This window comes from Balaenoptera physalus, assembly GCF_965194825.1.
Source record: "Balaenoptera physalus genome assembly, contig: HAP1_SCAFFOLD_2028, whole genome shotgun sequence".
NCBI classification, from domain to species: Eukaryota; Metazoa; Chordata; class Mammalia; order Artiodactyla; family Balaenopteridae; genus Balaenoptera; species Balaenoptera physalus.
In genome coordinates this window covers 60,318-85,219 of record NW_028124776.1, presented here as the reverse complement: position 1 = coordinate 85,219, position 24,902 = coordinate 60,318, and the positions used below count along the sequence as shown (strand labels likewise).

The window sequence follows — 24,902 nt, the reverse complement described above, 5'->3', positions numbered from 1 at the left end:
ACTGTGCCTTGGTTCCATTAGGAATGCAAGCCTCCTTTCTCCTGTAGGTATGGGGTCCTTGGTTAAGAGTTCCTAGAAGAAGGCGAAGCAGATTGTGTTTCTTAGTGTAGCTCCAATGAGGGCAATGAGACAGGCTTCCGTGGCTTGTAGGACGTGAGAGAACAGAATCCCTGGAGCTGTTGAAGAGCTGAGTCCACCTAGCTTCCTAAGGAAGGGTGCAGCGAGTTGCCCTACACTCTGATTACATAGAGTGACTGGGAAAGGCTTCTAGGTCTGTATGTTTCTTAGAAGGGTAAAGGAGACTGCTGGTACTCACTGTAATTGTACGAAAAAGGGTGCCTACACTAGGGTGCCTAGTGTCTGGTAGAGTGAAGAAACGTTCAAGTAAAGCAGAACTTCCAATACGACAAAATGGAAAATGCTAAGCGCTTTCGCTTCAGCAGGGCTTTTCAGGCCTTAGCTTGAGGCAAGGACTCACGTCAAGTTATCCTGTAGCTCTAGAGCATGAGAGGACGAACTCCCACCCATGCTATGGAAGCACCGTGTTTCCTTAGAGAAACTCCTTTTCTTTCCAGAGGGCTGCCCACAGTGAATAGAGGCCAGTCAAAATAGTGTTATTTAGGTATCTCAGGCTGGCATGGATAGAGATTTAAAATGGGATCGCAAGGCTTAGGCATTCAAGTCTTCTTTTCCGGTGAACATGCACCCGGACACCTTCTTATATCTAAAAAGTCCAAAGAAATTCTAGCTACACCGTGGTCCCTTGCTGAATCAACTTTTCTTCACAGAGTGTTCTGCATATATGGAACTCCCTCATCCTTGGAACGTTCTATGTATGCTATAGGGCCGAAGCCTAGTCTAAAGTCCTGCAGTGTAACTAGAAAAACTGTGCTTTGGTTCCAGTAGGAATGCAAGCCTCCTTTCTCCTGTAGGTATGGGGTCATTGGGTAAGAGTTCCTAGAGGTAGGCGAAGCAGATTGTGTATCTTAGTGAAGCTCCTCAGAGGGCAATGAGGTAGACTTCCATGGCATGTAGGACGTGAGAGAACAGAATCCCTGGAGCTGTTGAAGAGCTGAGTCCACCTAGCTTCCTAAGGAAGGGTGCAGCGAGTTGCCCTACACTCTGATTACATAGAGTGACTGGGAAAGGCTTTTAGGTCTAGATGTTTCTTAGAAGAGCAAAGAAGACTGCTGGTACTCACTGTATTTCTACGAAAAAGGGTGCCTACACTAGGGTGCCTATTGTCTGGTAAAGTGAAGAAACATTCAAGTAAAGCAGAACTTTGAATACGACATAATGGAAACTGCTAAGCGCTTTCGCTGCAGCAAGGCTTTTCAGGCCTTAGCTTGAGGCAAACACTCACGTCAAGTTTCCCTGTAGCTCTAGAGCAGGACAGCAGGAGCTCCCACCCATGCTATGGAAGCACCGTGTTTCCTTAGTGAAAACTCCTTTTATTTCGAGAGGGCTACCTACAGTGACCAGAAGCCAGGTAAAAACAGTGTTATTTAGGATTCTTCAGGGAAGCATGTTTAGAGATTTAACATGGGAAAGCAAGGCTTGTGCCATCAGGTCTCCTTCTCGGGTTAATATGCAGCCGAAACCCTTCTGATTTCTAACAAGTCAATAGAGAATCTAGCCAAACCCTGGTCCCTTGCTGAATCAACTTTTCTTCACAGGGTTTTCTGCATGTATCGAACTTCCTCATTCTTGGAACGCTCTATGTAACCCTTCGGGCCTAAACCTATTCTAAAGTCCTGCAGTGTAACAGGAACAACTTTGCTTAGATTCCAGTAGGAATGCAAGCCTCCTTTCTCCTGTAGGTATGGGGTCCTTGGGTAAGAGTTCCTAGAAGAAGGCGAAGCAGATTGTGTTTCTTAGTGTAGCTCCAATGAGAGCAATGAGGCAGACTTCAATGGCATGTATGTCGTGAGAGAACAGAATCCCTGGAGCTGTTGAAGAGCTGAGTCCACCTAGCTTTCTAAGGAAGGGTGCACCGAGTTGCCTTAAACTCTGAATACATAGTGTGACTGGGAAAGGCTTCGAGGTCTGGATGTTTCTTAGAAGGGTAAAGGAGACTGCTGGTACTCACTGTAGTTGTACGAAAAAGGGTGCCTACACTAGGGTGCCTAGTGTCTGTTAGAGTGAAGAAACGTTCAAGTAAAGCAGAACTTCCAATACGACATAATGGAAAATGCTAAGCGCTTTCGCTTCAGCAGGGCTTTTCAGGCCTTAGCTTGAGGCAAGGACTCACGACAAGTTACCCTGTAGCTCTAGAGCATGACAGGAGGAATTCCCACCCATGCTATGGAAGCACCGTTTTTCCTTAGAGAAACTCCTTTTCTTTCCAGAGGGCTGCCCACAGTGAATAGAGGCCAGTCAAAACAGTGTTATTTAGGTATCTCAGGCTGGCGTGGATAGAGATTTAATATGGGAACGCAAGGCTTAGGCATTCAAGTCTTCTTTTCCGGTGAACATGCACCCGGACAACTTCTTATATCTAAGAAGTCCAAAGAGACTCTTGCTACACCCTGGTCCCTTGCTGAATCAACTTTTCTTCACAGAGTGTTCTGCATATATGGAACTCCCTCATCCTTGGAACGTTCTATGTATCCTATAGGGCCGAAGCCTAGTTTAAAGTCCTGCAGTGTAACAGGAAAAACTTTGCTTAGATTCCAGTAGGAATGCAAGCCTCCTTTCTCCTGTAGGTATGGGGTCATTGGGTAAGAGGTCCTAGAGGTAGGCGAAGCAGATTGTGTATCTTAGTGAAGCTCCACAGACGGCAATGAGGCAGACTTCAATGGCATGTAGGTCGTGAGAGAACAGAATCCCTGGAGCTGTTGAAGAGCTGAGACCACCTAGCTTCCTAAGGAAGGGTGCAGCGAGTTGCCTTAAACTCTGAATACATAGTGTGACTGGGAAAGGCTTTTAGGTCTGGATGTTTCTTAGAAGGGTAAAGAGACTGCTAGTACTCACTGTATTTGTACGAAAAAGGGTGCCTACACTAGAGTGCCTAGTGTCTCGTAGAGTGAAGAAACGTTCAAGTAAAGCAGAACTTCCAATACGACATAATGGAAAATGCTAAGCGCTTTTGCTTCAGCAGGGCTTTTCAGGCATCAGCTTGAGGCAAAGACTCACGTCAATTTCCCTGTAGCTCTAGAGCAGGACAGCACGAGCTCAACCCATGCTATGGAAGCACCGTGTTTCCTTAGAGAAACTCCTTTTCTTTCCATAGAGCTGACCACAGGGAATAGAGGACTGTCAAAAACAGTGTTATTTAGGTATCTCAGGGCAGCATGGATAGAGATTTAAAATGGGAACGCAAGGCTTAGGCATTCAGGTGTTCTTTTCTGGTGAACATAACCCGGACACCTTCTTATATCTAAAAAGTCCGAAGAGACTCTAGCCACACCCTGGTCCCATGTTGAATCAACTTTTCTTCACAGGGTTTTCTGCATGTATCGAACTCCCTCATTCTTGGAACGCTCTATGTAACCCTTCGGGCTTAAACCTATTCTAAAGTCCTGCAGTGTAACAGGAAAAACTTTGCTTACATTCCAGTAGGAATGCAAGCCTCCTTTCTCCTGTAGGTATGGGGTCCTTGGGTAAGCGTTCCTAGAAGAAGGCGAAGCAGGTTGTGTTTCTTAGTGTAGCTCCAATGAGGCCAATGAGGCAGATTTCAATGGCATGTAGGTCGTGACAGAACAGAATCCCTGGAGCTGTTGAAGAGCTGAGTCCACCTAGCTTCCTAAGGAAGGGTGCAGCGAGTTGCCTTAAACTCTGAATACATAGTGTGACTGGAAAAGGCTTCTAGGTCTGCATGTTTCTTAGAAGGGTAAAGGACATTGCTGGTACTCACTGTATTGGTACGAAAAGGGTGCCTACACTAGGGTGCCTAGTGTCTGGTAAAGTGAAGAAACGTTCAAGTAAAGCAGAACTTCCAATACGACATAATGGAAAATGCTAAGCGCTTGCGCTTCAGCAGGGCTTTTCAGGCCTTAGCTTGAGGCAAACACTCACGTCAAGTTAACCTGTAGCTCTAGAGCATGCCAGGAGGAACTCCCACCCATGCTATGGCAGCACCGTGTTTCCTTACAGAAACTCCTTTTCTTTCCAGAGGGCTGCCCACCTTGAATAGAGGACTGTCAAAAACAGTGTTATTTAGGTATCTCATGGGCAGCATGGATAAAGATTTAAATTGGAACGCAAGGCTTAGGCATTCAGGTCTTCTTTTCCGGTGAACATGACCCGGACACCTTCTTATATCTAAAAAGTCCAAAGAGACTCTAGCTACACCCTGGTCCCTTGCTGAATCACCTTTTCTTCACAGAGTGTTCTGCATATATGGAACTCCCTCATCCTTGGAACGTTCTATGTATGCTATAGGGCCTAAGACTATTCTAAAGTCCTGCAGTGTAAAAGGAAAAACTGTGCTTTGGTTCCATTAGGAATGCAAGCCTCCTTTCTCCTGTAGGTATGGGGTCCTTGGTTAAGAGTTCCTAGAAGAAGGCGAAGCAGATTGTGTTTCTTAGTGTAGCTCCAATGAGGGCAATGAGACAGGCTTCCGTGGCTTGTAGGACGTGAGAGAACAGAATCCCTGGAGCTGTTGAAGAGCTGAGTCCACCTAGCTTCCTAAGGAAGGGTGCAGCGAGTTGCCCTACACTCTGATTACATAGAGTGACTGGGAAAGGCTTCTAGGTCTGTATGTTTCTTAGAAGGGTAAAGGAGACTGCTGGTACTCACTGTAATTGTACGAAAAAGGGTGCCTACACTAGGGTGCCTAGTGTCTGGTAGAGTGAAGAAACGTTCAAGTAAAGCAGAACTTCCAATACGACATAATGGAAAATGCTAAGCGCTTTCGCTTCAGCAGGGCTTTTCAGGCCTTAGCTTGAGGCAAGGACTCACGTCAAGTTATGCTGTAGCTCTAGAGCATGAGAGGAGGAACTCCCACCCATGCTATGGAAGCACCGTGTTTCCTTAGAGAAACTCCTTTTCTTTCCAGAGGGCTGCCCACAGTGAATAGAGGCCAGTCAAAATAGTGTTATTTAGGTATCTCAGGCTGGCATGGATAGAGATTTAAAATGGGATCGCAAGGCCTAGGCATTCAAGTCTTCTTTTCCGGTGAACATGCACCCGGACACCTTCTTATATCTAAAAAGTCCAAAGAGATTCTAGCTACACCGTGGTCCCTTGCTGAATCAACTTTTCTTCACAGAGTGTTCTGCATATATGGAACTCCCTCATCCTTGGAACGTTCTATGTATGCTATAGGGCCGAAGCCTAGTCTAAAGTCCTGCAGTGTAACTAGAAAAACTGTGCTTTGGTTCCAGTAGGAATGCAAGCCTCCTTTCTCCTGTAGGTATGGGGTCATTGGGTAAGAGTTCCTAGAGGTAGGCGAAGCAGATTGTGTATCTTAGTGAAGCTCCTCAGAGGGCAATGAGGCAGACTTCCATGGCATGTAGGACGTGAGAGAACAGAATCCCTGGAGCTGTTGAAGAGCTGAGTCCACCGAGCTTCCTAAGGAAGGGTGCAGCGAGTTGCCCTACACTCTGATTACATAGAGTGACTGGGAAAGGCTTCTAGGTCTAGATGTTTCTTAGAAGAGCAAAGAAGACTGCTGGTACTCACTGTATTTCTACGAAAAAGGGTGCCTACACTAGGGTGCCTATTGTCTGGTAAAGTGAAGAAACATTCAAGTAAAGCAGAACTTTGAATACGACATAATGGAAACTGCTAAGCGCTTTCGCTTCAGCAAGGCTTTTCAGGCCTTAGCTTGAGGCAAACACTCACGTCAAGTTTCCCTGTAGCTCTAGAGCAGGACAGCAGGAGCTCCCACCCATGCTATGGAAGCACCGTGTTTCCTTAGTGAAAACTCCTTTTATTTCGAGAGGGCTACCTACAGTGACCAGAAGCCAGGTAAAAACAGTGTTATTTAGGATTCTTCAGGGAAGCATGTTTAGAGATTTGACATGGGAAAGCAAGGCTTGTGCCATCAGGTCTCCTTCTCGGGTTAACATGCAGCCGAAACCCTTCTGATTTCTAACAAGTCAATAGAGAATCTAGCCAAACCCTGGTCCCTTGCTGAATCAACTTTTCTTCACAGGGTTTTCTGCATGTATCGAACTTCCTCATTCTTGGAACGCTCTATGTAACCCTTCGGGCCTAAACCTATTCTAAAGTCCTGCAGTGTAACAGGAACAACTTTGCTTAGATTCCAGTAGGAATGCAAGCCTCCTTTCTCCTGTAGGTATGGGGTCCTTGGGTAAGAGTTCCTAGAAGAAGGCGAAGCAGATTGTGTTTCTTAGTGTAGCTCCAATGAGAGCAATGAGGCAGACTTCAATGGCATGTATGTCGTGAGAGAACAGAATCCCTGGAGCTGTTGAAGAGCTGAGTCCACCTAGCTTTTTAAGGAAGGGTGCACCGAGTTGCCTTAAACTCTGAATACATAGTGTGACTGGGAAAGGCTTCGAGGTCTGGATGTTTCTTAGAAGGGTAAAGGAGACTGCTGGTACTCACTGTAGTTGTACGAAAAAGGGTGCCTACACTAGGGTGCCTAGTGTCTGTTAGAGTGAAGAAACGTTCAAGTAAAGCAGAACTTCCAATACGACATAATGGAAAATGCTAAGCGCTTTCGCTTCAGCAGGGCTTTTCAGGCCTTAGCTTGAGGCAAGGACTCACGACAAGTTACCCTGTAGCTCTAGAGCATGACAGGAGGAATTCCCACCCATGCTATGGAAGCACCGTGTTTCCTTAGAGAAACTCCTTTTCTTTCCAGAGGGCTGCCCACAGTGAATAGAGGCCAGTCAAAACAGTGTTATTTAGGTATCTCAGGCTGGCGTGGATAGAGATTTAAAATGGGAACGCAAGGCTTAGGCATTCAAGTCTTCTTTTCCGGTGAACATGCACCCGGACAACTTCTTATATCTAAGAAGTCCAAAGAGACTCTTGCTACACCCTGGTCCCTTGCTGAATCAACTTTTCTTCACAGAGTGTTCTGCATATATGGAACTCCCTCATCCTTGGAACGTTCTATGTATCCTATAGGGCCGAAGCCTAGTCTAAAGTCCTGCAGTGTAACAGGAAAAACTTTGCTTAGATTCCAGTAGGAATGCAAGCCTCCTTTCTCCTGTAAGTATGGGGTCATTGGGTAAGAGGTCCTAGAGGTAGGCGAAGCAGATTGTGTACCTTAGTGAAGCTCCACAGACGGCAATGAGGCAGACTTCAATGGCATGTAGGTCGTGAGAGAACAGAATCCCTGGAGCTGTTGAAGAGCTGAGACCACCTAGCTTCCTAAGGAAGGGTGCAGCGAGTTGCCTTAAACTCTGAATACATAGTGTGACTGGGAAAGGCTTTTAGGTCTGGATGTTTCCTAGAAGGGTAAAGAGACTGCTAGTACTCACTGTATTTGTACGAAAAAGGGTGCCTACACTAGAGTGCCTAGTGTCTCGTAGAGTGAAGAAACGTTCAAGTAAAGCAGAACTTCCAATACGACATAATGGAAAATGCTAAGCGCTTTTGCTTCAGCAGGGCTTTTCAGGCATCAGCTTGAGGCAAAGACTCACGTCAATTTCCCTGTAGCTCTAGAGCAGGACAGCACGAGCTCAACCCATGCTATGGAAGCACCGTGTTTCCTTAGAGAAACTCCTTTTCTTTCCATAGAGCTGACCACAGGGAATAGAGGACTGTCAAAAACAGTGTTATTTAGGTATCTCAGGGCAGCATGGATAGAGATTTAAAATGGGAACGCAAGGCTTAGGCATTCAGGTGTTCTTTTCTGGTGAACATGACCCGGACACCTTCTTATATCTAAAAAGTCCGAAGAGACTCTAGCCACACCCTGGTCCCATGTTGAATCAACTTTTCTTCACAGGGTTTTCTGCATGTATCGAACTCCCTCATTCTTGGAACGCTCTATGTAACCCTTCGGGCTTAAACCTATTCTAAAGTCCTGCAGTGTAACAGGAAAAACTTTGCTTACATTCCAGTAGGAATGCAAGCCTCCTTTCTCCTGTAGGTATGGGGTCCTTGGGTAAGCGTTCCTAGAAGAAGGCGAAGCAGGTTGTGTTTCTTAGTGTAGCTCCAATGAGGCCAATGAGGCAGATTTCAATGGCATGTAGGTCGTGACAGAACAGAATCCCTGGAGCTGTTGAAGAGCTGAGTCCACCTAGCTTCCTAAGGAAGGGTGCAGCGAGTTGCCTTAAACTCTGAATACATAGTGTGACTGGAAAAGGCTTCTAGGTCTGCATGTTTCTTAGAAGGGTAAAGGACACTGCTGGTACTCACTGTATTGGTACGAAAAGGGTGCCTACACTAGGGTGCCTAGTGTCTGGTAAAGTGAAGAAACGTTCAAGTAAAGCAGAACTTCCAATACGACATAATGGAAAATGCTAAGCGCTTTCGCTTCAGCAGGGCTTTTCAGGCCTTAGCTTGAGGCAAACACTCACGTCAAGTTTCCCTGTAGCTCTAGAGCATGACAGGAGGAACTCCCACCCATGCTATGGCAGCACCGTGTTTCCTTACAGAAACTCCTTTTCTTTCCAGAGGGCTGCCCACAGTGAATAGAGGCCAGTCAAAATAGTGTTATTTAGGTATCTCAGGCTGGCATGGATAGAGATTTAAAATGGGATCGCAAGGCTTAGGCATTCAAGTCTTCTTTTCCGGTGAACATGCACCCGGACACCTTCTTATATCTAAAAAGTCCAAAGAGATTCTAGCTACACCGTGGTCCCTTGCTGAATCAACTTTTCTTCACAGAGTGTTCTGCATATATGGAACTCCCTCATCCTTGGAACGTTCTATGTATGCTATAGGGCCGAAGCCTAGTCTAAAGTCCTGCAGTGTAACTAGAAAAACTGTGCTTTGGTTCCAGTAGGAATGCAAGCCTCCTTTCTCCTGTAGGTATGGGGTCATTGGGTAAGAGTTCCTAGAGGTAGGCGAAGCAGATTGTGTATCTTAGTGAAGCTCCTCAGAGGGCCATGAGGCAGACTTCCATGGCATGTAGGACGTGAGAGAACAGAATCCCTGGAGCTGTTGAAGAGCTGAGTCCACCTAGCTTCCTAAGGAAGGGTGCAGCGAGTTGCCCTACACTCTGATTACATAGAGTGACTGGGAAAGGCTTCTAGGTCTAGATGTTTCTTAGAAGAGCAAAGAAGACTGCTGGTACTCACTGTATTTGTACGAAGAAGGGTGCCTACACGAGGGTGCCTATTGTCTGGTAAAGTGAAGAAACATTCAAGTAAAGCAGAACTTTGAATACGACATAATTGAAACTGCTAAGCGCTTTCGCTTCAGCAAGGCTTTTCAGGCCTTAGCTTGAGGCAAACACTCACGTCAAGTTTCCCTGTAGCTCTAGAGCAGGACAGCAGGAGCTCCCACCCATGCTATGGAAGCACCGTGTTTCCTTAGTGAAAACTCCTTTTATTTCGAGAGGGCTACCTACAGTGACCAGAAGCCAGGTAAAAACAGTGTTATTTAGGATTCTTCAGGGAAGCATGTTTAGAGATTTGACATGGGAAAGCAAGGCTTGTGCCATCAGGTCTCCTTCTCGGGTTAACATGCAGCCGAAACCCTTCTGATTTCTAACAAGTCAATAGAGAATCTAGCCAAACCCTGGTCCCTTGCTGAATCAACTTTTCTTCACAGGGTTTTCTGCATGTATCGAACTTCCTCATTCTTGGAACGCTCTATGTAACCCTTCGGGCCTAAACCTATTCTAAAGTCCTGCAGTGTAACAGGAACAACTTTGCTTAGATTCCAGTAGGAATGCAAGCCTCCTTTCTCCTGTAGGTATGGGGTCCTTGGGTAAGAGTTCCTAGAAGAAGGCGAAGCAGATTGTGTTTCTTAGTGTAGCTCCAATGAGAGCAATGAGGCAGACTTCAATGGCATGTATGTCGTGAGAGAACAGAATTCCTGGAGCTGTTGAAGAGCTGAGTCCACCTAACTTCCTAAGGAAGGGTGCAGCGAGTTGTCCTACACTCTGAATACATAGAGTGACTGGGAAAGGCTTCTAAGTCTGGATGTTACTTAGAAGAGCAAAGGAGACTGCTGGTACTCAATGTATTTGTAGGAAAAAGGGTGCCTACACTAGGGTGCCTAGTGTCTGGTAGAGTGAAGAAACGTTCAAGTAAAGCAGAACTTCCAATACGACATAATGGAAAATGCTAAGCGCTTTCGCTTCAGCAGGGCTTTTCAGGCCTTAGCTTGAGGCAAGGACTCACGTCAAGTTACCCTGTAGCTCTAGAGCATGACAGGAGGAACTCCCACCCATGCTAGGGAAGCACCGTGTTTCCTTAGAGAAACTCCTTTTCTTTCCAGAGAGCTGCCCACAGTGAATAGAGGCCAGTCAAAGCAGTGTTATTTAGGTATCTCAGGCTGGCATGGATAGAGATTTAAAATGGGAACGCAAGGCTTAGGCATTCAAGTCTTCTTTTCCGGTGAACACGCACCCGGACACATTCTTATATCTAAAAAGTCCAAAGAGACTCTAGCTAAACCGTGGTCCCTTGCTGAATCAACTTTTCTTCACAGAGTGTTTTACATATATGGAACTCCCTCATCCTTGGAACGTTCTACCAAAGCTAAAGGGCCGAAGCCTAGTCTAAAGTCCTGCAGTGTAACAGGAAAAACGGTGATTTGGTTCCAGTAGGAATGCAAGCCTCCTTTCTCCTGTAGGTATGGGGTCATTGGGTAAGAGTTCCTAGAGGTAGGCGAAGCAGATTGTGTATCTTAGTGAAGCTCCTCAGAGGGCAATGAGGCAGACTTCCATGACATGTAGGACATGAGAGAACAGAATCCCTGGAGCTGTTGAAGAGCTGAGTCCACCTAGCTTCCTAAGGAAGGGTGCAGCGAGTTGCCGTACACTCTGATTACATAGAGTGACTGGGAAAGGCTTCTAGGTCTAGATGTTTCTTAGAAGAGCAAAGAAGACTGCTGGTACTCACTGTATTTGTACGAAGAAGGGTGCCTACACGAGGGTGCCTATTGTCTGGTAAAGTGAAGAAACATTCAAGTAAAGCAGAACTTTGAATACGACATAATTGAAACTGCTAAGCGCTTTCGCTTCAGCAAGGCTTTTCAGGCCTTAGCTTGAGGCAAACACTCACGTCAAGTTTCCCTGTAGCTCTAGAGCAGGACAGCAGGAGCTCCCACCCATGCTATGGAAGCACCGTGTTTCCTTAGTGAAAACTCCTTTTATTTCGAGAGGGCTACCTACAGTGACCAGAAGCCAGGTAAAAGTGTTATTTAGGATTCTTCAGGGAAGCATGTTTAGAGATTTGACATGGGAAAGCAAGGCTTGTGCCATCAGGTCTCCTTCTCGGGTTAACATGCAGCCGAAACCCTTCTGATTTCTAACAAGTCAATAGAGAATCTAGCCAAACCCTGGTCCCTTGCTGAATCAACTTTTCTTCACAGGGTTTTCTGCATGTATCGAACTTCCTCATTCTTGGAACGCTCTATGTAACCCTTCGGGCCTAAACCTATTCTAAAGTCCTGCAGTGTAACAGGAACAACTTTGCTTAGATTCCAGTAGGAATGCAAGCCTCCTTTCTCCTGTAGGTATGGGGTCCTTGGGTAAGAGTTCCTAGAAGAAGGCGAAGCAGATTGTGTTTCTTAGTGTAGCTCCAATGAGAGCAATGAGGCAGACTTCAATGGCATGTATGTCGTGAGAGAACAGAATTCCTGGAGCTGTTGAAGAGCTGAGTCCACCTAACTTCCTAAGGAAGGGTGCAGCGAGTTGCCCTACACTCTGAATACATAGAGTGACTGGGAAAGGCTTCTAAGTCTGGATGTTACTTAGAAGAGCAAAGGAGACTGCTGGTACTCAATGTATGTGTAGGAAAAAGGGTGCCTACACTAGGGTGCCTAGTGTCTGGTAGAGTGAAGAAACGTTCAAGTAAAGCAGAACTTCCAATACGACATAATGGAAAATGCTAAGCGCTTTCGCTTCAGCAGGGCTTTTCAGGCCTTAGCTTGAGGCAAGGACTCACGTCAAGTTACCCTGTAGCTCTAGAGCATGACAGGAGGAACTCCCACCCATGCTAGGGAAGCACCGTGTTTCCTTAGAGAAACTCCTTTTCTTTCCAGAGGGCTGCCCACAGTGAATAGAGGCCAGTCAAAGCAGTGTTATTTAGGTATCTCAGGCTGGCATGGATAGAGATTTAAAATGGGAACGCAAGGCTTAGGCATTCAAGTCTTCTTTTCCGGTGAACACGCACCCGGACACATTCTTATATCTAAAAAGTCCAAAGAGACTCTAGCTAAACCGTGGTCCCTTGCTGAATCAACTTTTCTTCACAGAGTGTTTTACATATATGGAACTCCCTCATCCTTGGAACGTTCTACCAAAGCTAAAGGGCCCAAGCCTAGTCTAAAGTCCTGCAGTGTAACAGGAAAAACGGTGATTTGGTTCCAGTAGGAATGCAAGCCTCCTTTCTCCTGTAGGTATGGGGTCATTGGGTAAGAGTTCCTAGAGGTAGGCGAAGCAGATTGTGTATCTTAGGGAAGCTCCAAAGAGGGCAATGAGGCAGATTCCATGGCATATAGGACGTGAGAGAACAGAATCCCTGGAACTGTTGAAGAGTTGAGTCTACCTAGCTTCCTAAGGAAGGGTGCAGCAAGTTGCCCTACACTCTGATTACATAGAGTGACTGGGAAAGGCTTCTAAGTCTGGATGTTACTTAGAAAGCAAAGGAGACTGCTGGTACTCACTGTATTTGTAGGAAAAAGGGTGCCTACACAAGGGTTCCTAGAGTATGGAAACGTGAAGAAACGTTAAAGTAAAGCAGAACTTCGAATACGACATAATGGAAACTGCTAAGAGCTTTCGCTTCAGCAGGGCTTTTCAGGCCTTAGCTTGAGGCAAAGGCTCACGTCAAGTTTCCCTGTAGCTCTAGAGCAGGAAAGCACGAGCTCCACCCATGCTATGGAAGCACCGTGTTTCCTTAGAGAAACTCCTTTTCTTTCCAGAGGGCAGCCCACAGTGAATAGAGGACTGTCAAAAACAGTGTTATTTAGGTATCTCAAGGCAGCCTGGATACAGATTTAAAATGGGAACGGAAGGCTTAGGCATTCAGGTCTTCTTTTCCGGTGAACATGACCCGGACACCTTCTTACATCTAAAAAGTCCAAAGAGACTCTAGGTACACCCTGGTCCCTTTCTGAATCACCTTTTCTTCACAGAGTGTTCTGCATATATGGAACTCCCTCATCCTTGGAACGTTCTACCAATGCTATAGGGCCGAAGCCTCGTCTAAAGTCCTGCAGTGTAACAGGAAAAACAGTGCTTTGGTTCCAGTAGGAATGCAAGCCTCCTTTCTCCTGTAGGTATGGGGTCATTGGGTAAGAGTTCCTAGAGGTAGGCGAAGCAGATTGTGTATCTTAGTGAAGCTCCACAGAGGGCAATGAGGCAGACTTCCATGGCATGTAGGACGTGAGAGAACAGAATACCTGGAGCTGTTGAAGAGCTGAGTCCACCTAGCTTCCTAAGGAAGGGTGCAGCGAGTTGCCCTACACTCTGATTACATAGAGTGACTGGGAAAGGCTTTTAGGTCTAGATGTTTCTTAGAAGAGCAAAGAAGACTGCTGGTACTCACTGTATTTCTACGAAAAAGGGTGCCTACACTAGGGTGCCTATTGTCTGGTAAAGTGAAGAAACATTCAAGTAAAGCAGAACTTTGAATACGACATAATGGAAACTGCTAAGCGCTTTCGCTGCAGCAAGGCTTTTCAGGCCTTAGCTTGAGGCAAACACTCACGTCAAGTTTCCCTGTAGCTCTAGAGCAGGACAGCAGGAGCTCCCACCCATGCTATGGAAGCACCGTGTTTCCTTAGTGAAAACTCCTTTTATTTCGAGAGGGCTACCTACAGTGACCAGAAGCCAGGTAAAAACAGTGTTATTTAGGATTCTTCAGGGAAGCATGTTTAGAGATTTAACATGGGAAAGCAAGGCTTGTGCCATCAGGTCTCCTTCTCGGGTTAATATGCAGCCGAAACCCTTCTGATTTCTAACAAGTCAATAGAGAATCTAGCCAAACCCTGGTCCCTTGCTGAATCAACTTTTCTTCACAGGGTTTTCTGCATGTATCGAACTTCCTCATTCTTGGAACGCTCTATGTAACCCTTCGGGCCTAAACCTATTCTAAAGTCCTGCAGTGTAACAGGAACAACTTTGCTTAGATTCCAGTAGGAATGCAAGCCTCCTTTCTCCTGTAGGTATGGGGTCCTTGGGTAAGAGTTCCTAGAAGAAGGCGAAGCAGATTGTGTTTCTTAGTGTAGCTCCAATGAGAGCAATGAGGCAGACTTCAATGGCATGTATGTCGTGAGAGAACAGAATCCCTGGAGCTGTTGAAGAGCTGAGTCCACCTAGCTTTCTAAGGAAGGGTGCACCGAGTTGCCTTAAACTCTGAATACATAGTGTGACTGGGAAAGGCTTCGAGGTCTGGATGTTTCTTAGAAGGGTAAAGGAGACTGCTGGTACTCACTGTAGTTGTACGAAAAAGGGTGCCTACACTAGGGTGCCTAGTGTCTGTTAGAGTGAAGAAACGTTCAAGTAAAGCAGAACTTCCAATACGACATAATGGAAAATGCTAAGCGCTTTCGCTTCAGCAGGGCTTTTCAGGCCTTAGCTTGAGGCAAGGACTCACGACAAGTTACCCTGTAGCTCTAGAGCATGACAGGAGGAATTCCCACCCATGCTATGGAAGCACCGTTTTTCCTTAGAGAAACTCCTTTTCTTTCCAGAGGGCTGCCCACAGTGAATAGAGGCCAGTCAAAACAGTGTTATTTAGGTATCTCAGGCTGGCGTGGATAGAGATTTAATATGGGAACGCAAGGCTTAGGCATTCAAGTCTTCTTTTCCGGTGAACACGCACCCGGACAACTTCTTATATCTAAGAAGTCCAAAGAGACTCTTGCTACACCCTGGTCCCTTGCTGAATCAACTTTTCTTCACAGAGTGTTCTGCATATATGGAACTCCCTCATCCTTGGAACGTTCTATGTATCCTATAGGGCCGAAGCCTAGTTTAAAGTCCTGCAGTGTAACAGGAAAAACTTTGCTTAGATTCCAGTAGGAATGCAAGCCTCCTTTCTCCTGTAGGTATGGGGTCATTGGGTAAGAGGTCCTAGAGGTAGGCGAAGCAGATTGTGTATCTTAGTGAAGCTCCACAGACGGCAATGAGGCAGACTTCAATGGCATGTAGGTCGTGAGAGAACAGAATCCCTGGAGCTGTTGAAGAGCTGAGACCACCTAGCTTCCTAAGGAAGGGTGCAGCGAGTTGCCTTAAACTCTGAATACATAGTGTGACTGGGAAAGGCTTTTAGGTCTGGATGTTTCTTAGAAGGGTAAAGAGACTGCTAGTACTCACTGTATTTGTACGAAAAAGGGTGCCTACACTAGAGTGCCTAGTGTCTCGTAGAGTGAAGAAACGTTCAAGTAAAGCAGAACTTCCAATACGACATAATGGAAAATGCTAAGCGCTTTTGCTTCAGCAGGGCTTTTCAGGCATCAGCTTGAGGCAAAGACTCACGTCAATTTCCCTGTAGCTCTAGAGCAGGACAGCACGAGCTCAACCCATGCTATGGAAGCACCGTGTTTCCTTAGAGAAACTCCTTTTCTTTCCATAGAGCTGACCACAGGGAATAGAGGACTGTCAAAAACAGTGTTATTTAGGTATCTCAGGGCAGCATGGATAGAGATTTAAAATGGGAACGCAAGGCTTAGGCATTCAGGTGTTCTTTTCTGGTGAACATGACCCGGACACCTTCTTATATCTAAAAAGTCCGAAGAGACTCTAGCCACACCCTGGTCCCATGTTGAATCAACTTTTCTTCACAGGGTTTTCTGCATGTATCGAACTCCCTCATTCTTGGAACGCTCTATGTAACCCTTCGGGCTTAAACCTATTCTAAAGTCCTGCAGTGTAACAGGAAAAACTTTGCTTACATTCCAGTAGGAATGCAAGCCTCCTTTCTCCTGTAGGTATGGGGTCCTTGGGTAAGCGTTCCTAGAAGAAGGCGAAGCAGGTTGTGTTTCTTAGTGTAGCTCCAATGAGGCCAATGAGGCAGATTTCAATGGCATGTAGGTCGTGACAGAACAGAATCCCTGGAGCTGTTGAAGAGCTGAGTCCACCTAGCTTCCTAAGGAAGGGTGCAGCGAGTTGCCTTAAACTCTGAATACATAGTGTGACTGGAAAAGGCTTCTAGGTCTGCATGTTTCTTAGAAGGGTAAAGGACATTGCTGGTACTCACTGTATTGGTACGAAAAGGGTGCCTACACTAGGGTGCCTAGTGTCTGGTAAAGTGAAGAAACGTTCAAGTAAAGCAGAACTTCCAATACGACATAATGGAAAATGCTAAGCGCTTGCGCTTCAGCAGGGCTTTTCAGGCCTTAGCTTGAGGCAAACACTCACGTCAAGTTAACCTGTAGCTCTAGAGCATGCCAGGAGGAACTCCCACCCATGCTATGGCAGCACCGTGTTTCCTTACAGAAACTCCTTTTCTTTCCAGAGGGCTGCCCACCTTGAATAGAGGACTGTCAAAAACAGTGTTATTTAGGTATCTCATGGGCAGCATGGATAAAGATTTAAATTGGAACGCAAGGCTTAGGCATTCAGGTCTTCTTTTCCGGTGAACATGACCCGGACACCTTCTTATATCTAAAAAGTCCAAAGAGACTCTAGCTACACCCTGGTCCCTTGCTGAATCACCTTTTCTTCACAGAGTGTTCTGCATATATGGAACTCCCTCATCCTTGGAACGTTCTATGTATGCTATAGGGCCTAAGACTATTCTAAAGTCCTGCAGTGTAAAAGGAAAAACTGTGCTTTGGTTCCATTAGGAATGCAAGCCTCCTTTCTCCTGTAGGTATGGGGTCCTTGGTTAAGAGTTCCTAGAAGAAGGCGAAGCAGATTGTGTTTCTTAGTGTAGCTCCAATGAGGGCAATGAGACAGGCTTCCGTGGCTTGTAGGACGTGAGAGAACAGAATCCCTGGAGCTGTTGAAGAGCTGAGTCCACCTAGCTTCCTAAGGAAGGGTGCAGCGAGTTGCCCTACACTCTGATTACATAGAGTGACTGGGAAAGGCTTCTAGGTCTGTATGTTTCTTAGAAGGGTAAAGGAGACTGCTGGTACTCACTGTAATTGTACGAAAAAGGGTGCCTACACTAGGGTGCCTAGTGTCTGGTAGAGTGAAGAAACGTTCAAGTAAAGCAGAACTTCCAATACGACATAATGGAAAATGCTAAGCGCTTTCGCTTCAGCAGGGCTTTTCAGGCCTTAGCTTGAGGCAAGGACTCACGTCAAGTTATGCTGTAGCTCTAGAGCATGAGAGGAGGAACTCCCACCCATGCTATGGAAGCACCGTGTTTCCTTAGAGAAACTCCTTTTCTTTCCAGAGGGCTGCCCACAGTGAATAGAGGCCAGTCAAAATAGTGTTATTTAGGTATCTCAGGCTGGCATGGATAGAGATTTAAAATGGGATCGCAAGGCCTAGGCATTCAAGTCTTCTTTTCCGGTGAACATGCACCCGGACACCTTCTTATATCTAAAAAGTCCAAAGAGATTCTAGCTACACCGTGGTCCCTTGCTGAATCAACTTTTCTTCACAGAGTGTTCTGCATATATGGAACTCCCTCATCCTTGGAACGTTCTATGTATGCTATAGGGCCGAAGCCTAGTCTAAAGTCCTGCAGTGTAACTAGAAAAACTGTGCTTTGGTTCCAGTAGGAATGCAAGCCTCCTTTCTCCTGTAGGTATGGGGTCATTGGGTAAGAGTTCCTAGAGGTAGGCGAAGCAGATTGTGTATCTTAGTGAAGCTCCTCAGAGGGCAATGAGGCAGACTTCCATGGCATGTAGGACGTGAGAGAACAGAATCCCTGGAGCTGTTGAAGAGCTGAGTCCACCGAGCTTCCTAAGGAAGGGTGCAGCGAGTTGCCCTACACTCTGATTACATAGAGTGACTGGGAAAGGCTTCTAGGTCTAGATGTTTCTTAGAAGAGCAAAGAAGACTGCTGGTACTCACTGTATTTCTACGAAAAAGGGTGCCTACACTAGGGTGCCTATTGTCTGGTAAAGTGAAGAAACATTCAAGTAAAGCAGAACTTTGAATACGACATAATGGAAACTGCTAAGCGCTTTCGCTTCAGCAAGGCTTTTCAGGCCTTAGCTTGAGGCAAACACTCACGTCAAGTTTCCCTGTAGCTCTAGAGCAGGACAGCAGGAGCTCCCACCCATGCTATGGAAGCACCGTGTTTCCTTAGTGAAAACTCCTTTTATTTCGAGAGGGCTACCTACAGTGACCAGAAGCCAGGTAAAAACAGTGTTATTTAGGATTCTTCAGGGAAGCATGTTTAGAGATTTGACATGGGAAAGCAAGGCTTGTGCCATCAGGTCTCCTTCTCGGGTTAACATGCAGCCGAAACCCTTCTGATTTCTAACAAGTCAATAGAGAATCTAGCCAAACCCTGGTCCCTTGCTGAATCAACTTTTCTTCACAGGGTTTTCTGCATGTATCGAACTTCCTCATTCTTGGAACGCTCTATGTAACCCTTCGGGCCTAAACCTATTCTAAAGTCCTGCAGTGTAACAGGAACAACTTTGCTTAGATTCCAGTAGGAATGCAAGCCTCCTTTCTCCTGTAGGTATGGGGTCCTTGGGTAAGAGTTCCTAGAAGAAGGCGAAGCAGATTGTGTTTCTTAGTGTAGCTCCAATGAGAGCAATGAGGCAGACTTCAATGGCATGTATGTCGTGAGAGAACAGAATCCCTGGAGCTGTTGAAGAGCTGAGTCCACCTAGCTTTTTAAGGAAGGGTGCACCGAGTTGCCTTAAACTCTGAATACATAGTGTGACTGGGAAAGGCTTCGAGGTCTGGATGTTTCTTAGAAGGGTAAAGGAGACTGCTGGTACTCACTGTAGTTGTACGAAAAAGGGTGCCTACACTAGGGTGCCTAGTGTCTGTTAGAGTGAAGAAACGTTCAAGTAAAGCAGAACTTCCAATACGACATAATGGAAAATGCTAAGCGCTTTCGCTTCAGCAGGGCTTTTCAGGCCTTAGCTTGAGGCAAGGACTCACGACAAGTTACCCTGTAGCTCTAGAGCATGACAGGAGGAATTCCCACCCATGCTATGGAAGCACCGTGTTTCCTTAGAGAAACTCCTTTTCTTTCCAGAGGGCTGCCCACAGTGAATAGAGGCCAGTCAAAACAGTGTTATTTAGGTATCTCAGGCTGGCGTGGATAGAGATTTAAAATGGGAACGCAAGGCTTAGGCATTCAAGTCTTCTTTTCCGGTGAACATGCACCCGGACAACTTCTTATATCTAAGAAGTCCAAAGAGACTCTTGCTACACCCTGGTCCCTTGCTGAATCAACTTTTCTTCACAGAGTGTTCTGCATATATGGAACTCCCTCATCCTTGGAACGTTCTATGTATCCTATAGGGCCGAAGCCTAGTCTAAAGTCCTGCAGTGTAACAGGAAAAACTTTGCTTAGATTCCAGTAGGAATGCAAGCCTCCTTTCTCCTGTAGGTATGGGGTCATTGGGTAAGAGGTCCTAGAGGTAGGCGAAGCAGATTGTGTACCTTAGTGAAGCTCCACAGACGGCAATGAGGCAGACTTCAATGGCATGTAGGTCGTGAGAGAACAGAATCCCTGGAGCTGTTGAAGAGCTGAGACCACCTAGCTTCCTAAGGAAGGGTGCAGCGAGTTGCCTTAAACTCTGAATACATAGTGTGACTGGGAAAGGCTTTTAGGTCTGGATGTTTCCTAGAAGGGTAAAGAGACTGCTAGTACTCACTGTATTTGTACGAAAAAGGGTGCCTACACTAGAGTGCCTAGTGTCTCGTAGAGTGAAGAAACGTTCAAGTAAAGCAGAACTTCCAATACGACATAATGGAAAATGCTAAGCGCTTTTGCTTCAGCAGGGCTTTTCAGGCATCAGCTTGAGGCAAAGACTCACGTCAATTTCCCTGTAGCTCTAGAGCAGGACAGCACGAGCTCAACCCATGCTATGGAAGCACCGTGTTTCCTTAGAGTAACTCCTTTTCTTTCCATAGAGCTGACCACAGGGAATAGAGGACTGTCAAAAACAGTGTTATTTAGGTATCTCAGGGCAGCATGGATAGAGATTTAAAATGGGAACGCAAGGCTTAGGCATTCAGGTGTTCTTTTCTGGTGAACATGACCCGGACACCTTCTTATATCTAAAAAGTCCGAAGAGACTCTAGCCACACCCTGGTCCCATGTTGAATCAACTTTTCTTCACAGGGTTTTCTGCATGTATCGAACTCCCTCATTCTTGGAACGCTCTATGTAACCCTTCGGGCTTAAACCTATTCTAAAGTCCTGCAGTGTAACAGGAAAAACTTTGCTTACATTCCAGTAGGAATGCAAGCCTCCTTTCTCCTGTAGGTATGGGGTCCTTGGGTAAGCGTTCCTAGAAGAAGGCGAAGCAGGTTGTGTTTCTTAGTGTAGCTCCAATGAGGCCAATGAGGCAGATTTCAATGGCATGTAGGTCGTGACAGAACAGAATCCCTGGAGCTGTTGAAGAGCTGAGTCCACCTAGCTTCCTAAGGAAGGATGCAGCGAGTTGCCTTAAACTCTGAATACATAGTGTGACTGGAAAAGGCTTCTAGGTCTGCACGTTTCTTAGAAGGGTAAAGGACACTGCTGGTACTCACTGTATTGGTACGAAAAGGGTGCCTACACTAGGGTGCCTAGTGTCTGGTAAAGTGAAGAAACGTTCAAGTAAAGCAGAACTTCCAATACGACATAATGGAAAATGCTAAGCGCTTTCGCTTCAGCAGGGCTTTTCAGGCCTTAGCTTGAGGCAAACACTCACGTCAAGTTAACCTGTAGCTCTAGAGCATGACAGGAGGAACTCCCACCCATGCTATGGCAGCACCGTGTTTCCTTACAGAAACTCCTTTTCTTTCCAGAGGGCTGCCCACCTTGAATAGAGGACTGTCAAAAACAGTGTTATTTAGGTATCTCATGGGCAGCATGGATAAAGATTTAAATTGGAACGCAAGGCTTAGGCATTCAGGTCTTCTTTTCCGGTGAACATGACCCGGACACCTTCTTATATCTAAAAAGTCCAAAGAGACTCTAGCTACACCCTGGTCCCTTGCTGAATCACCTTTTCTTCACAGAGTGTTCTGCATATATGGAACTCCCTCATCCTTGGAACGTTCTATGTATGCTATAGGGCCTAAGACTATTCTAAAGTCCTGCAGTGTAAAAGGAAAAACTGTGCTTTGGTTCCATTAGGAATGCAAGCCTCCTTTCTCCTGTAGGTATGGGGTCCTTGGTTAAGAGTTCCTAGAAGAAGGCGAAGCAGATTGTGTTTCTTAGTGTAGCTCCAATGAGGGCAATGAGACAGGCTTCCGTGGCTTGTAGGACGTGAGAGAACAGAATCCCTGGAGCTGTTGAAGAGCTGAGTCCACCTAGCTTCCTAAGGAAGGGTGCAGCGAGTTGCCCTACACTCTGATTACATAGAGTGACTGGGAAAGGCTTCTAGGTCTGTATGTTTCTTAGAAGGGAAAAGGAGACTGCTGGTACTCACTGTAATTGTACGAAAAAGGGTGCCTACACTAGGGTGCCTAGTGTCTGGTAGAGTGAAGAAACGTTCAAGTAAAGCAGAACTTCCAATACGACATAATGGAAAATGCTAAGCGCTTTCGCTTCAGCAGGGCTTTTCAGGCCTTAGCTTGAGGCAAGGACTCACGTCAAGTTATCCTGTAGCTCTAGAGCATGAGAGGAGGAACTCCCACCCATGCTATGGAAGCACCGTGTTTCCTTAGAGAAACTCCTTTTCTTTCCAGAGGGCTGCCCACAGTGAATAGAGGCCAGTCAAAATAGTGTTATTTAGGTATCTCAGGCTGGCATGGATAGAGATTTAAAATGGGATCGCAAGGCTTAGGCATTCAAGTCTTCTTTTCCGGTGAACATGCACCCGGACACCTTCTTATATCTAAAAAGTCCAAAGAGATTCTAGCTACACCGTGGTCCCTTGCTGAATCAACTTTTCTTCACAGAGTGTTCTGCATATATGGAACTCCCTCATCCTTGGAACGTTCTATGTATGCTATAGGGCCGAAGCCTAGTCTAAAGTCCTGCAGTGTAACTAGAAAAACTGTGCTTTGGTTCCAGTAGGAATGCAAGCCTCCTTTCTCCTGTAGGTATGGGGTCATTGGGTAAGAGTTCCTAGAGGTAGGCGAAGCAGATTGTGTATCTTAGTGAAGCTCCTCAGAGGGCAATGAGGCAGACTTCCATGGCATGTAGGACGTGAGAGAACAGAATCCCTGGAGCTGTTGAAGAGCTGAGTCCACCTAGCTTCCTAAGGAAGGGTGCAGCGAGTTGCCCTACACTCTGATTACATAGAGTGACTGGGAAAGGCTTCTAGGTCTAGATGTTTCTTAGAAGAGCAAAGAAGACTGCTGGTACTCACTGTATTTGTACGAAGAAGGGTGCCTACACGAGGGTGCCTATTGTCTGGTAAAGTGAAGAAACATTCAAGTAAAGCAGAACTTTGAATACGACATAATTGAAACTGCTAAGCGCTTTCGCTTCAGCAAGGCTTTTCAGGCCTTAGCTTGAGGCAAACACTCACGTCAAGTTTCCCTGTAGCTCTAGAGCAGGACAGCAGGAGCTCCCACCCATGCTATGGAAGCACCGTGTTTCCTTAGTGAAAACTCCTTTTATTTCGAAAGGGCTACCTACAGTGACCAGAAGCCAGGTAAAAACAGTGTTATTTAGGATTCTTCAGGGAAGCATGTTTAGAGATTTGACATGGGAAAGCAAGGCTTGTGCCATCAGGTCTCCTTCTCGGGTTAACATGCAGCCGAAACCCTTCTGATTTCTAACAAGTCAATAGAGAATCTAGCCAAACCCTGGTCCCTTGCTGAATCAACTTTTCTTCACAGGGTTTTCTGCATGTATCGAACTTCCTCATTCTTGGAACGCTCTATGTAACCCTTCGGGCCTAAACCTATTCTAAAGTCCTGCAGTGTAACAGGAACAACTTTGCTTAGATTCCAGTAGGAATGCAAGCCTCCTTTCTCCTGTAGGTATGGGGTCCTTGGGTAAGAGTTCCTAGAAGAAGGCGAAGCAGATTGTGTTTCTTAGTGTAGCTCCAATGAGAGCAATGAGGCAGACTTCAATGGCATGTATGTCGTGAGAGAACAGAATCCCTGGAGCTGTTGAAGAGCTGAGTCCACCTAGCTTTCTAAGGAAGGGTGCACCGAGTTGCCTTAAACTCTGAATACATAGTGTGACTGGGAAAGGCTTCGAGGTCTGGATGTTTCTTAGAAGGGTAAAGGAGACTGCTGGTACTCACTGTAGTTGTACGAAAAAGGGTGCCTACACTAGGGTGCCTAGTGTCTGTTAGAGTGAAGAAACGTTCAAGTAAAGCAGAACTTCCAATACGACATAATGGAAAATGCTAAGCGCTTTCGCTTCAGCAGGGCTTTTCAGGCCTTAGCTTGAGGCAAGGACTCACGACAAGTTACCCTGTAGCTCTAGAGCATGACAGGAGGAATTCCCACCCATGCTATGGAAGCACCGTGTTTCCTTAGAGAAACTCCTTTTCTTTCCAGAGGGCTGCCCACAGTGAATAGAGGCCAGTCAAAACAGTGTTATTTAGGTATCTCAGGCTGGCGTGGATAGAGATTTAAAATGGGAACGCAAGGCTTAGGCATTCAAGTCTTCTTTTCCGGTGAACATGCACCCGGACAACTTCTTATATCTAAGAAGTCCAAAGAGACTCTTGCTACACCCTGGTCCCTTGCTGAATCAACTTTTCTTCACAGAGTGTTCTGCATATATGGAACTCCCTCATCCTTGGAACGTTCTATGTATCCTATAGGGCCGAAGCCTAGTCTAAAGTCCTGCAGTGTAACAGGAAAAACATTGCTTAGATTCCAGTAGGAATGCAAGCCTCCTTTCTCCTGTAGGTATGGGGTCATTGGGTAAGAGTTCCTAGATGTAGGCGAAGCAGATTGTGTATCTTAGTGAAGCTCCACAGAGGGCAATGAGGCAGACTTCCATGGCATGTAGGTCGTGAGAGAACAGAATTCCTGGAACTGTTGAAGAGCTGAGTCCACCTAACTTCCTAAGGAAGGGTGCAGCGAGTTGTCCTACATTCTGAATACATAGAGTGACAGGGAAAGTCTTCTAAGTCTGGATGTTACTTAGAAGAGCAAAGGAGACTGCTGGTACTCAATGTATTTGTAGGAGAAAGGGTGCCTACATTAGGGTGCCTAGTGTCTGGTAGAGTGAAGAAACGTTCAAGTAATGCAGACCTTCGAATACGACATAATGGAAACTGCTAAGCGCTTTCGCTTCAGCAAGGCTTTTCAGGCCTTAGCTTGAGGCAAAGACTCACGTCAAGTTTCCCTGTAGCTCTAGAGCAGGACAGCAGGAGCTCCCACCCATGCTATGGAAGCACCGTGTTTCCTTAGAGAAAACTACTTCTCTTTCGTGAGGGCTGCCTACAAAGACCAGAAGCCAGGTAAAAACAGTGTTATTTAGGATTCTTCAGGGAAGCATGTTTAGAGATTTAACATGGGAAAGCAAGGCTTGTGCCTTCAGGTCTTCTTCTCCGGTTAAAATGCAGCCGAAACCCTTCTGATTTCTAACAAGTCAATAGAGACTCTAGCTACACCCTGGTCCCTTGCTGAATCAACTTTTCTTCACAGGGTTTTCTGCATGTATCGAACTCCCTCATTCTTGGAACGCTCTATGTAACCCTTCGGGCCTAAACCTATTCTAAAGTCCTGCAGTGTAACAGGAAAAACTTTGCTTAGATTCCAGTAGGAATGCAACCTGCTTTCTCCTGTCGGTATGGGGTCCTTGGGTAAGAGTTCCTAGAAGAAGGCGAAGCAGATTGTGTTTCTTAGTGTAGCTCCAATGAGG

The 24,902-nt window shown here is 46.1% G+C and overlaps 2 long non-coding RNA genes across 2 annotated transcripts; both read left to right on the top strand.

Moving 5' to 3' along the window:
* Positions 1 to 781: 781 nt before the first annotated feature.
* Positions 782 to 5,577, top strand: LOC309654112. Its single transcript, XR_014259877.1, has 3 exons — positions 782 to 953; positions 3,608 to 3,660; positions 5,430 to 5,577. It is a non-coding gene; the product is annotated as an uncharacterized lncRNA (long non-coding RNA).
* Positions 5,578 to 17,554: 11,977 nt separating this feature from the next.
* LOC309654113 lies at positions 17,555 to 22,438 on the top strand. The gene is made up of 3 exons (XR_014259878.1): positions 17,555 to 17,765; positions 20,420 to 20,472; positions 22,242 to 22,438. It is a non-coding gene; the product is annotated as an uncharacterized lncRNA (long non-coding RNA).
* Positions 22,439 to 24,902: the final 2,464 nt, after the last annotated feature.